An 11,586-nucleotide genomic window follows, 5' to 3' on the forward strand; every position below is an offset into this window, starting at 1 on the left:
AAAGGATGAAATGAGAAACCAAACGTTCCGAGAAATAAAAAGGTTTACGGGAAAGGATCGTCTAAAAGTATTCCATTGAGAAGAGCATCTACAATTCAACACAAGAGCACGATGTATAATAGTGATATAGTGACACTGATTACTGAATTACAGTGTTTTACATTTTCACGTGTTGTTTCACTTGTCAATCGTGTGCAGTTTAATTTAAAAATACGAAAATGCCGTAATTTCAATCAAACGCGACTTCCCAAAAATCCCAAAAATTAGTACCCAGAAAGAAAAACCAGACTTTAACAATCGAAAAATAGTTTCCCCCAAAATACAAAAAATCACCGATTCGCAAAAATAAACTCCCGAAAAAATTTAGTGCCATGCCACACGGTAGGCGGTCTGTTGCCCATTTCAGACCATGTGATGATACTCTTGAGAATTCTTGCTTTCAAATTTTCAAATAGTCCGGCTTGTATATGAATAAATAATTTTACAAATATCATTTTAATTTGAGATAATTTAATAACTTTGTATATGAATGAATAATATTTAGATGGAAGAAAGAACAATTTTCTAGAGGACACACGTAGTGTGTAATGGGAGAACAAACCACCCAAACTCAAAAATATTTATGTACCTACTTCAAATAATTTATTCATTATATAATTCTTTATTCGACTTCCATCCTTACCTATGTTGATTCTGAGTATTTGCTTCTTTCTTCCAAATTTCAAAGCATTTTTATTTTTCAGTATGGTTTTTCGCCGCAATGTCTTAGGTTGATGTTTTGATTTGTCTTGTTTTTTTTCTCTCTTCTTCCTTTTTCTCTACTTTACTCTGCCGTGTTCCAGAATATGACATTCTCATTAACGTGAACCAGTGAAGGTTGTCGGAATGCAGGTTAGAAAGAGTAAGGATCATGATATCATGTTCCGAGGGGAGTTTGGGAGGGTCTAGCTTTGACGAGTGTTTCGTCAGATAAACAAGTGGTGTTTACAACTGAAAATAAAACGCCTACAATACTACCTGCGGCTTGGTTAACTAAGAACCAGTCGGTTCAGGTTATCGTTCTAGGCTCCCTCTGTTCCGCCTTCTCGCACTTAGTATATAGAAACAGACATCCCAATGTAGTTAATACCAATTCAACCACATGTAGTAAGGAACAATTGACATTTACGATGCACGAGTTCATCTATTGAGACTGATTACAAAGCAAATAACTCCTCCTCGTGAGGCATTAAATTTCTGGGGTATGTTCTTCCTTATTTTAGGACAGACTTCCCGAGGCAAACCCTTGCCAATCGACGAGAGGACCCACAATTCGTTTATGCATGGGGAAAAATGTAACTCTTGTAACACATTTTGCGGTTACCGAAGCAAAAGAAAGGTACCAATATTAGACTAATATTTATATCTAATCGAACCTAGTATTTTTGCGAGACGTCACCTTCGCATATACTTGATCATGCCATGTGGCACATGAGACTTCCACATTGCATGGTGAGTCGTAGTCAAGCCAAAATACCCATGGCGGGATATCGTACACTCTAATACTAAGAAGGGTTAATCCTGATAAGAAGTTAAATCCATGGGTCTACCTGAAAAATTAGACAAATTTTAAATTAGGAGAATACTGTTTTCTTTTGCCCATTTTGGGACGCTCAACAAAATGTTTGCAATATTCTTTAAATTGGTGTCACGTGCTTTTTTCGAGTTATCTAGGCGCAAATCATCTAATTCATGAAGGCTTCTCAAGAGTCCGAAAGCACGTTTCACAAACAAAGTCTATTTTCATCGCAAGGAAAGCGAAACCACTTGACCCTGAGGCTATCTTGAAACAGTGTCACTGAAGTTCAACACACACGCAGCGTCCGATTACGTAAAAGTGGTACCCTCTAACGTCATGAAAATTCCAAAACTCAAATAGCTAATCATCACATTTTATTTCGGTCAGAAATTTTACCAAAAAACAAAAACAAATGATAGACCTTTGTATATTATTTCGAATGTTTGGTTTTGCAAATGAAGGCCAACGTCTGAATTTTGTCGCCGGTTCCTCTTAGAAGTGATTTTACATATGTTGTGAAATAATAATAATTTTTTCATGTAACGCTACGGTGACCTCAAACTATTCTTTTGCTCAACAATATAGTATCTGTAATAGTATGTAGAATCTATGGTCGACTTTTCTTTAAAAGCTACCCTTAATATTTTTCTCTCATTATTTGCTTCGGTCTATCTCAAGGGATTAACTAATCATTTGAAAAACGAATACAAAAGAAAGTAGTGATGTGTCACACGCGCGCAGGAAACCTCCATAAACAGTCAAGACTTTGTCACAGCAGAAAACAATAGTTCTCATTTCCCAAATCGCTGGAATTTTTAGAAATTCTCTAGGTTTTCCGGGTTTTGCCGATTTTAGCGAGACTAAAATAACATATCACTATATCTTTATATGTTTATAATTGTCCTTTTTTAAACATGTGCCATTTTGTAAAAACAAACTATAAATTGATTGTCATCGAGGAAATTTTTTTTCTTGGTTATCAACGATAACGTTTGTATCACTATGAGTACCTGACACTCATAGAAAATGCTTATTTAATGAAGGTATAACATTTTAGAATACGACAAACCGCAAACATAGCTGTTAACGTAATCTGCGGTTCTTCGTTTTAATTTAGAAAACATTAAATTTTTGAAATTATCATTACAAACCGTAATTAGCCGGCGATGTCACAATGATTCTTCTCAAAGCAGCACGATGCTTTGCTTTTGAGCTAGGTAGCTAAGCAAAACTGACTTGAAGCGAATTTTTTACAGAAAAGCAAACTGAAATAAATGAATAAGGAAACGTCAGGAATGTGAAAAAATGGAGTCAAGATCAGTTTCAAAACGCGGGGAGGTCGGAAAAACCCCAGCACCCCATGTAGACCTCTTATCATACTCCTTTCATCTTAGCCGCTATGTTTTAACTTCCCACAGCGAAATCAGCTGTAGTCATCGTTTCGTAGCAAAATTCCCTCACTCATTTCCTTTGCTAGAAAAATGGCAATTTTGTTGCACCACGTCAGGTAGATAACTATCAATCAATCAATCAAAATTTACAGCATGCGCGCGACTCCCACTGTTGCCTGGTTGAGTTTAGTGCACAATGAATTTGTTTGCCCGGGGAAGCCAGTTTTTTTTTTCAATTTTCCGCTGCACTGTTTTATATCACAAGTGCTTCAAGTGATAATTTATTAAAGCAATTATCCTTCAGCGAGACTTCGACGTGGTGTCAGATAAGGTTAAAACCATGTTTGTGTCACAGTAAAAAGAATGAAACACTGTGCTTGACTTTTGTTGTTTCACTTAAGCAGACTGTTTATTGCTCTTTCCTTGCAGTTTTCAGCGATCAGAAGATGTAATAGAACAGCCAGCTTAACGTTTTTGTGGTTTGAGACAATATCCGAAGAACAACATGAGTTTCTCATCTCAAAGACGAGCAAATGGCCCTCCTACACAAATTATCAGGGGTACACTCGACTTTTCGATACGGAAGAGGTGTATCGGTCTTAGATGGAATCACTTTGGCCTACACATGAACCTCCTTCGGGAGAGCGAAAAACTTGTAATTTCCAAACAAATATTCTTCTTATGCAAGATCGTTTTGGATTTAGTTGGCGGATGAAGTCTATTTTCATTTAGCCATGGTATCACTTACAAGCCAAGCGCGTTCGAAATAAACCGAATTCCGTCACGCCTCTGATCCGATTTTAGCACTCGAGAAACACCCAAAATGGTCTCGGAAATAGCGAAGTGGGAGTCGGATTTTCCGACGAACTTCGACTGTATAAAATAACTATAGAATTAACGAACCAGCATAAAAGTTAGACGGACACAAGAGAAGGCTAGCAAGAAAAACTGAGAATCAAGACGAACAAGAAGAATCAAGAAGGTAAGAATGTTTTTCCTTGGTCAAAGAGTTTTCGAATTCATTTTCAAAAAGTGCAAGTGAAGAACGGACACCCGAGAAAAAAAACTTACGGTGAGCAAGATTAGTAACAGTAATTTCTGAAACAAACCTAACTCATAGGAAACTTAACTAATGGTTTGACTTCTTTTAGGTCTTGTCGTTGTTCACTAAGTCTTTTAAGAAAGTCAGGAAATCTCGCTCTTTCGTTAAGATGTTGGAGCGGAAGAAGATTACAATTCGATACAATTTTACTGACCATCAGAGACTTGCGGCCTCGAACGTGGCTTAGATTCCGTAGAAAAATCTTGTTATGTATAAATTACTATTTAGTTGGAATTTCAAAACAATTCATCAGTACAGCAATCAGCACTAACCTTTTCTATACTATCTTTATATTTCTGTTAAGAGTGTTTGTAATTTGCAAAAGGAAACTTGTGCCAATAGGTAAATATCTCGTGGCTTTTATTTCTCTTAGATGACGTTACTCGTCAAAGCAGTCGTGTTGCTTTGCCTCGCTATGATGTTCCACATCGACAGCGATGTCAGCGCTTACCGCATCAGGAACAGCATACATCAATGTTTTGAAGGCTGCGAGAATCGATACTGGGACTGTTTAGTCTTCTGTGATTTGAAAAGTTCTGCAGAACTGTGTGAAAGAAGGTGCGGTGGAATGTTCTACGACTGTACGGCTGACTGCCCGGTCTTTTCAAGATGAAGACTGAAAGAATCAGACTGTCACTCAGTCATTGAGGTCTGCACAGAAGAAGCCAGACAACGGAAGGACTTGTTAGCCTGGAGAATTATAAGTCTAAGATACTTTCTGTAAGATATTTTTAAGATGCCAAATCTTTTATACCAGACGGTTGTAGTAGACTATTCAGTATATTATGGCAAACGTCAATTGTATTTTAAACCAGCGGAGACTTGACTTTTAGTGTGTTAAATGTTGTTATGCATGATGTCGTATCTTCGTCAGAAATAACATGAAAACGGTGGGGCTGTGCATGTATTCCGAATTAATCAGGCGGTTATACTAAAATTTGTATATCTATTTATTTATTCTAGTTAGTAAGGTAATAAAATTTTCCTGGAAACAGTGATCATTTTCGTGAATTTTAAAAGCTTTACTTTTCCACATCGAGGCGTAGAGGACTAGGGCGAGACATTGTTGACATGTACAATGTATGTACTAGCATGTAGCTAGGGATTAAAATTTTAAATTTGACCCGGAAGTCCAATCGTTTTGGAGATACCATTTCACCACATTAAAAGCCAAAATTGGAAATATTTGTAAGTTAGCTGTCGCCACTGGGTACAAGGGACGTCACTAAAAACAAATCAATGTACACGAATGAGGGAAATCACCTTTCGCCATAATTATCACGCGTTACTAAACACATCATCACATCTCTGCTTTCCGGATCATAGTGATTCTTAGAACTTGATATTCACTCTAAAATCTATGGCAATAAGTAAAGAGACGTGATAGTTACGATTGAACTCTCTTTACCTATTGTCATACAGTTATTTGATTATTAATTTTGAGAATTTGGTTGCAAATCAATCAACACTACACTACCCCATGAGTTGGTGTTTTTCTCAGCTTTGCTTCAACAGAGCATTATTCTAGAAGAAGTATCTCTACAACTCAACTAAGGCTAGAACACAACTGCTAAAGCACATCAGTGGTGTCATATCGAACCTGTTTAATTATATACCACGTACGAATGGGTGAGTTCAAAAAAATTATAAACAACTTGCCAAGGTTACGGTCATTTGAGTACTAACTGAAATAGTTTGTTAAAATATGTTGCTCAATTACAACCAGAATGTAAGCCAGAATAAAGGCGGATTATTCTCAGAAAATGCTTTGAAGGTTTCTTATAATTAAATAATGTATGCCGTTAATCGATACTAATCAGATTCCAACAGCAACGAATGTAACAACCAGAGACGAATAAATAATATTAAGCTTGACGTCGTATATGATGAACGAACTGTCCTGTACTGAGCTTGTTCGGGCTTGTGTAGCTTGTTTACCCCAGTTCTATAAGGGACAATCCAAGAGGCACCCTATGAAGGGGGTCGTGCACAGCTCCTCGCATCCACTCGGTAAAGCGCATGAGTAATGACAGTCATCGTAACCAAGCTGGCAGTTTTCGAAACAGTCGTAAGGACCTTCATACAGTCCTATAGCTGAGCTTTTGACCTCTTTAGGACTATTCATCAGCACTGCAAGGCTCAAAATGATGGCTGTTACAATAGCATTCATCTGGTGGAAGGAAATAAAAACAGTCGAAGTTAGCATCACTGATGACATTGAAGACTGAGGAGAGGGAGGTCCGCAACCCCGGACAACACCCTCCACCCAGCTGCTTACATACACACTAGTAAAAAGAAAAGTGAAATCTTGGTTCCAAAATCATTGGAAACTGTGAGGCATGCTATGTCTGTTATGTGGGAGGCCTGGTACTGCATGAATTTTCAACTCGTTAAGCGTTTAAGGACAACTGAGTAAGATGGGTTAGGCTGATCACGAAACACCATTTATTGCCGGAGAAGTCCATCCTGTTTTGCTCAGGAAGGTCTTTAATTTTTTGTAACTATGTAATTGAATAATTATGTAACATGTATTTTGATACTATAAAATAACCGGCAAATTAATTTAGATCCTACACAATGGAAACTATTTACGGTGAGACTAAATCTAATTGTATGGAATAAGTATCCAGCAAAGTCATTGAAAGTTCATCAAGTAGTTTTCTCGAGGCGGGCAATTAAGATTCTTTCGTCGTTTCACAGTGCCTCTCTCGACTCAGGTCTATATGGGAAGCAGCTACCTGCATGTTTGAGCCACCTGATCAAACGCTAGGGCCCAACTAGTGATCGACTGACAACTCTATGATCGAAGTCGCTTCATGTTTCAGAAACTGGGATGCCCTCAGGGTGTGTGGGTCAGTTGCCCCGAGTGTTTCTTAAGTTTTTAACTAGTTAGCTTATAATTAGTTCTTGAATTGGTAGGTAACGGACGCAATTATGATGTATTGATATTCTACCCAAAGCCTTGGTGTAGTGTGACTTCGTTTGCTCAGTTTATTCTCCTATTAAAGCCTCGGAGTCAATTTTGACCATCAGTCCGCGTTTGGCTTCAGTAATACTTTAATTTGTTCTAAACAACAACCGGCATTTTATTAATCCAATTACATTGTTTTTTTTTTTTATTATTATTATTTTTTTGAGTGAGGAAGTTGACGTTTCCGAACTTAGTTCCCCCGTTTTTAAGTATTTGTGCACTCTGTCACAATTCACTGGGGTAAACAGCTTTTAGATGTGCGGACATTGGCGTAACAAAAACAAACAAAAAAAAACATTGGTACCGGTTTATTTGTTCCTTGTGAAAGTTGAACTGAGTTTAATGTTTCTGTAAATGCCATGGTTTCTTAGTTACTACGAAATACAGTTTGCGTTAGAAGCGTAGGAACAATTCGCGTACTGAAAGTTCGAAACTTTCTTTAATTAATTAGCATCGTATACTCAACAAAGTTTTCGTCTTGCCTGCCGACTCAGCACATCATTCTCGTAAAAAAACTCGCGCTTAGTCGGCAATCTACTGAACTTCATTCCAGTGGTGCGGCCGCTCGAACAAATCTTCATTTCAAAATTTCAATCTTTATATTTTTTTGGTTTCAATCGTTGACTTCGCACCGAGAAACGAACGATAACTGAACAACCATGATTTTATCGATCACAGATGCACGAATCCTTGGCCTCAGAGCAAAAGCGTTTACAATCTAAGGAACTGAATGACTCACCTTTCACGTTGAGATTCTTCCAGCAAGTTGAAACTAATTTTTGATTCTTCTTCTTTCTTGTTTGCGTGCTCAGTCTCGCTTGCCTAGGTCTACTTTAAAGTTTTTGTCGCGGACTATGCCAAATTTATACCATTCGTTATTGTGAATAATGACTGCCACCTATTGGCTAGTTTTCTCCAAATATAGATTGCACTTCCTATAGCAATTAATGGACGGACATCGCCCAAAAATGTAAAATATTTCAAGCAAATGCCAACGGTTATATGTGGTTTCCGACAGGCGTAGGTAGATCTAACAGCTTCTTTACTTGTAAGAGTTATAAAAGAATCTTGGAGGCAAAAAGGCTTTTAAACTAACTCACTTAATGAAAAATACAGCGTCCGTTTAGGAACAGGAAAATTACTGCTGAGGAAAAAAGCCGACCTGTGCTTGCTTTTGAGTTAAGTCAGTTAGTATAAAATACTGCTATTATATAGCACAACAATTTACAACTTGTAAGATAATGGTTTGATTCTGACTATTTTTTGATATTTCGTTCGTTATGTTTACAACTTGTTTGATTGTCCTTTTAGCGAATGGAAATTGCAAAACAGGGTCCATTTTTCTAACTGGAATTTCTCTGACATACCTTTAGGGATTTATGTAGTATTCATAAAGGAATTTTTTTTCAGTCAACCCAAGAAGTTAACCTGGTTTCAAAAGAACAACTCAAGAGAACAACTTGTTGCAATTGAGTTACAGAAAGCGGAGAACGGGGACGAAACAAAAGCCGTAATGAAATTTACCCTTGAGAAAATTGAACCGACATTTAATACAATATAAATTAAAAGAAAAACAAATTTCTTTAATATGCACACTCTAGTACATTTTTTTGAGCGAAGGTCTTTGCCCTCAACGAGACACGTTGGGCAAATATAACTTTGTTTTCCTTGTAGAACTTTGACCTATAATCATTTTGTGTTTACAGACACTGCGGAGATAGCCTTATCTTTCTAACATCTTGACAAAGGCATTTTAGTAAATTATGGACTTGACATATACAACTATTTTTTCAATGACGAAGTCGACTGAAGCGAATCTTGTAAACATACGTAATTGCCCAACAATTTACGAGTTACAATATAAAAACTTTAATTTTGCAATGACTGTAAATTGCTCGCACGCCGATTGGCTAATTTTTATCGCTTACAAGAGTGCAAGCATAGCTGACGTTATCGCGCGGGAATTAATATTGGATAACTATCTCTAAACTGTCGTAAATTCTACAACTGTGTAGCGACAAATTGCATTTAATCACGGACAATCACCTGCAGACGGCCTCTTTTAAATTGAAGGACGAAGCAATTAACTGTGACGCGAAAAATATAGCATTTGTCGGAGTTGACATAAAAGACTGATCGATCAATTTGTAAACTCGATCAATTTTACAGAACATAGGACGCAAAAATCTTGAAAAGGTCAATAGCAAAGTAATTTCAAGTTATGCTTAGTGAAGTATAGTATTTACTGTTTTAGGAGTATACCAATTCAAGATTAATGATTAAAGCTGAAAAGTTCATGATTATAAAATTAGAGTAGATATTTCAGCTAGTTAGAATAAATATTTCTTAATTATCACAGGAAACGACCAAGAAAATAAAGGTTTCTAAATAACAACGTAATTCGATTTAAATTAACGTGACCTCAAAACTTCCAAACATCGGTAATTAAGTGCTTGAAGTACTTTAAAGTGCCACCAACTAAATAAACAGTATTCTTATGAAATGATATCATCAGTCGACTAATCAACAGATGAGCCACAAAATTAAATTTACTCACTGAGGAGTTAAATTCCATGGATAGCTTCTAAAAAAAGAGCAGGACTAATCTGTCTTTTTCCTTTTCGGCCATATAATGACCCCGAATGACACATCACGTTGCATAAACGTAATGGTTTCTGGAGGAATCAGCCTCCGAGACGATGATGGATCGATCTTCAACTGAGTCAGGGAAATTTAGAAATAAAGGTTTAGAAGGTCTCACAGAGACTCGATTCTCGAATCTTTTCTAATATAAATTAAAGTGGCTCCCTAAAGTTTTGCGGCCGCGCGCGGGCGAGAACTTTAGTAATCTGCGTGAGCTCAAAAAAAACACCAGTGTTTTACGATATTTTATGACCACAAAAAGCGAAACTGACAGCAAAATTTCCTGCCTTTCCTTAGGTAAAATTCCGTACAATTTGGCAAATTTGGCAGACTCTTAATAGATCTTTTATTTTTATTTGGAACTTGTTGTTCAGGAAAGTTTATATGACCAGTTTTTCCGCTGCTAGGAAAGACATGAATTTGCAAAAAAATATATAAAAACTGGGAGAACGAACCCCACTTTTTTCGTGTTTAAAATTTGTGTCGATGTACTGTGAAAATATTAGACGATTTCACCGAAGGAAATTCAAGTAAATCGCAAACAAAGCTAAACAAACGGTGAAAAATGCATTCTTCTAGACATTCTTAATTCGAGACAAGCCAAACTTTAAACGTACAGAGATGATTGAAAACAATACTTTATCATTGCTTATCACATTTGGTAAGTTTGAGATAAATCAGTGTAAAATGTAAAGTCAGCTTTCAAAATGATAACACCAGCACGCGCAACACGATAAATAATTATCTCATGAGGCCACCTTAAACCATAATTTTGATCCTGAATATAATTTTTTTAAGCTTTGTTTAACTGGACTGATCTTATATGTAATAAATGTTTTTTCCACAGCAAGTGAATATATGATATTTCATATATTCCTTGTTTGACTATTCCTCTGTTTTGATTTTGATTTCCTTACTATTTACCTTTAATTACTGATGTACGTGAAATCTGCGCAAAAAACTGGGCTGTAAATTGACCTTGGTGGTTACGAAGAATGCGTCTGCCTCGCGTTTTTCCAACGCACTCGTGGTCCGCCGAAACCGATTTATTTGTTACATAAAACTTAACCTGAATCTTTACTTTTCTTAGAGAAACAAACACCTTTTCTGAAAGCGTAAAAATATGATGTTTTGAACAGAAGGGTTAAGAAATCAGTGTAAACCGAAAACGTTATTAGATTAATGTCACGGAGTTCGAGAATGGTCACTTAGTAAAGATGCTAGCCATCTCAGTCCATTACATACATACATACTTTATTGTTACCTCCCCAATGGGGCTTTTCAGGAACAATTACTTAAATTACTAAGTTACTAATAACTACACAATCAAAATTAATTTAAGAAGCATTTACAACATTATCTAAACTTTGTCCATTGATCATGTCTTTTTTTTTAACGTATAAAATTGTCTTCAATTCAGAAGAAAGCTCGAAATACTAGTTTCCTGTGCGTAAAAACGTCAGGGGGGCTACACATGTACTAAACTAAGAAACCACAAGGATGGCTGCAAATGAGGAATATACTACAGATGACGTTGATTATATCTGAGAAACTTGAAAGCTGTACGGTTGATTTTCGATTTACCTTTTTGCAAAGGAAATTATTAGATTTACAAAAAAACAAAAAACAAAAAACAAAAAACAGAAAAACATTTTTTTTTTTACATCGTGCTCGTGATATGAGAGAGAATTTTATACCTGTTGTTACTGTTCCATGAATTCTTAATACGGCGCACAAAATTTTTTAGACATTTCCTGAGACATTCTCGACCAAAGCAAATGGACGCCTTGACAGCAATAATCATCTCAAGCGACAATTACCTTTTGAAATATATTTTTTTGGGCGATACGTTCGTCTTCTGCTCATCACACGGTTATATTTAGTACGTACGTATCATATATGCACCGGTTAACTGGCCTGG

The 11,586-nt window shown here is 36.5% G+C and overlaps 2 long non-coding RNA genes across 2 annotated transcripts; one reads left to right on the forward strand and one right to left on the reverse strand.

Moving 5' to 3' along the window:
- The first annotated feature begins 3,189 nt into the window (after positions 1-3,189).
- Positions 3,190-5,049, forward strand: LOC110054097 (uncharacterized). Its single transcript, XR_002297188.2, has 2 exons — positions 3,190-3,931; positions 4,425-5,049. It is a non-coding gene; the product is annotated as an uncharacterized LOC110054097 (long non-coding RNA).
- A 585-nt stretch (positions 5,050-5,634) lies between these two features.
- Positions 5,635-8,047, reverse strand: LOC110054098 (uncharacterized). Its single transcript, XR_002297189.2, has 2 exons — positions 7,762-8,047; positions 5,635-6,221 (listed from the first exon to the last, which is right to left on the reverse strand). It is a non-coding gene; the product is annotated as an uncharacterized LOC110054098 (long non-coding RNA).
- Positions 8,048-11,586: the final 3,539 nt, after the last annotated feature.

Source organism: Orbicella faveolata, unplaced genomic scaffold (assembly GCF_042242905.1).
Source record: "Orbicella faveolata isolate gen_17 unplaced genomic scaffold, um_ofav_v1 contig_1, whole genome shotgun sequence".
Taxonomy (NCBI): domain Eukaryota; kingdom Metazoa; phylum Cnidaria; class Anthozoa; order Scleractinia; family Merulinidae; genus Orbicella; species Orbicella faveolata.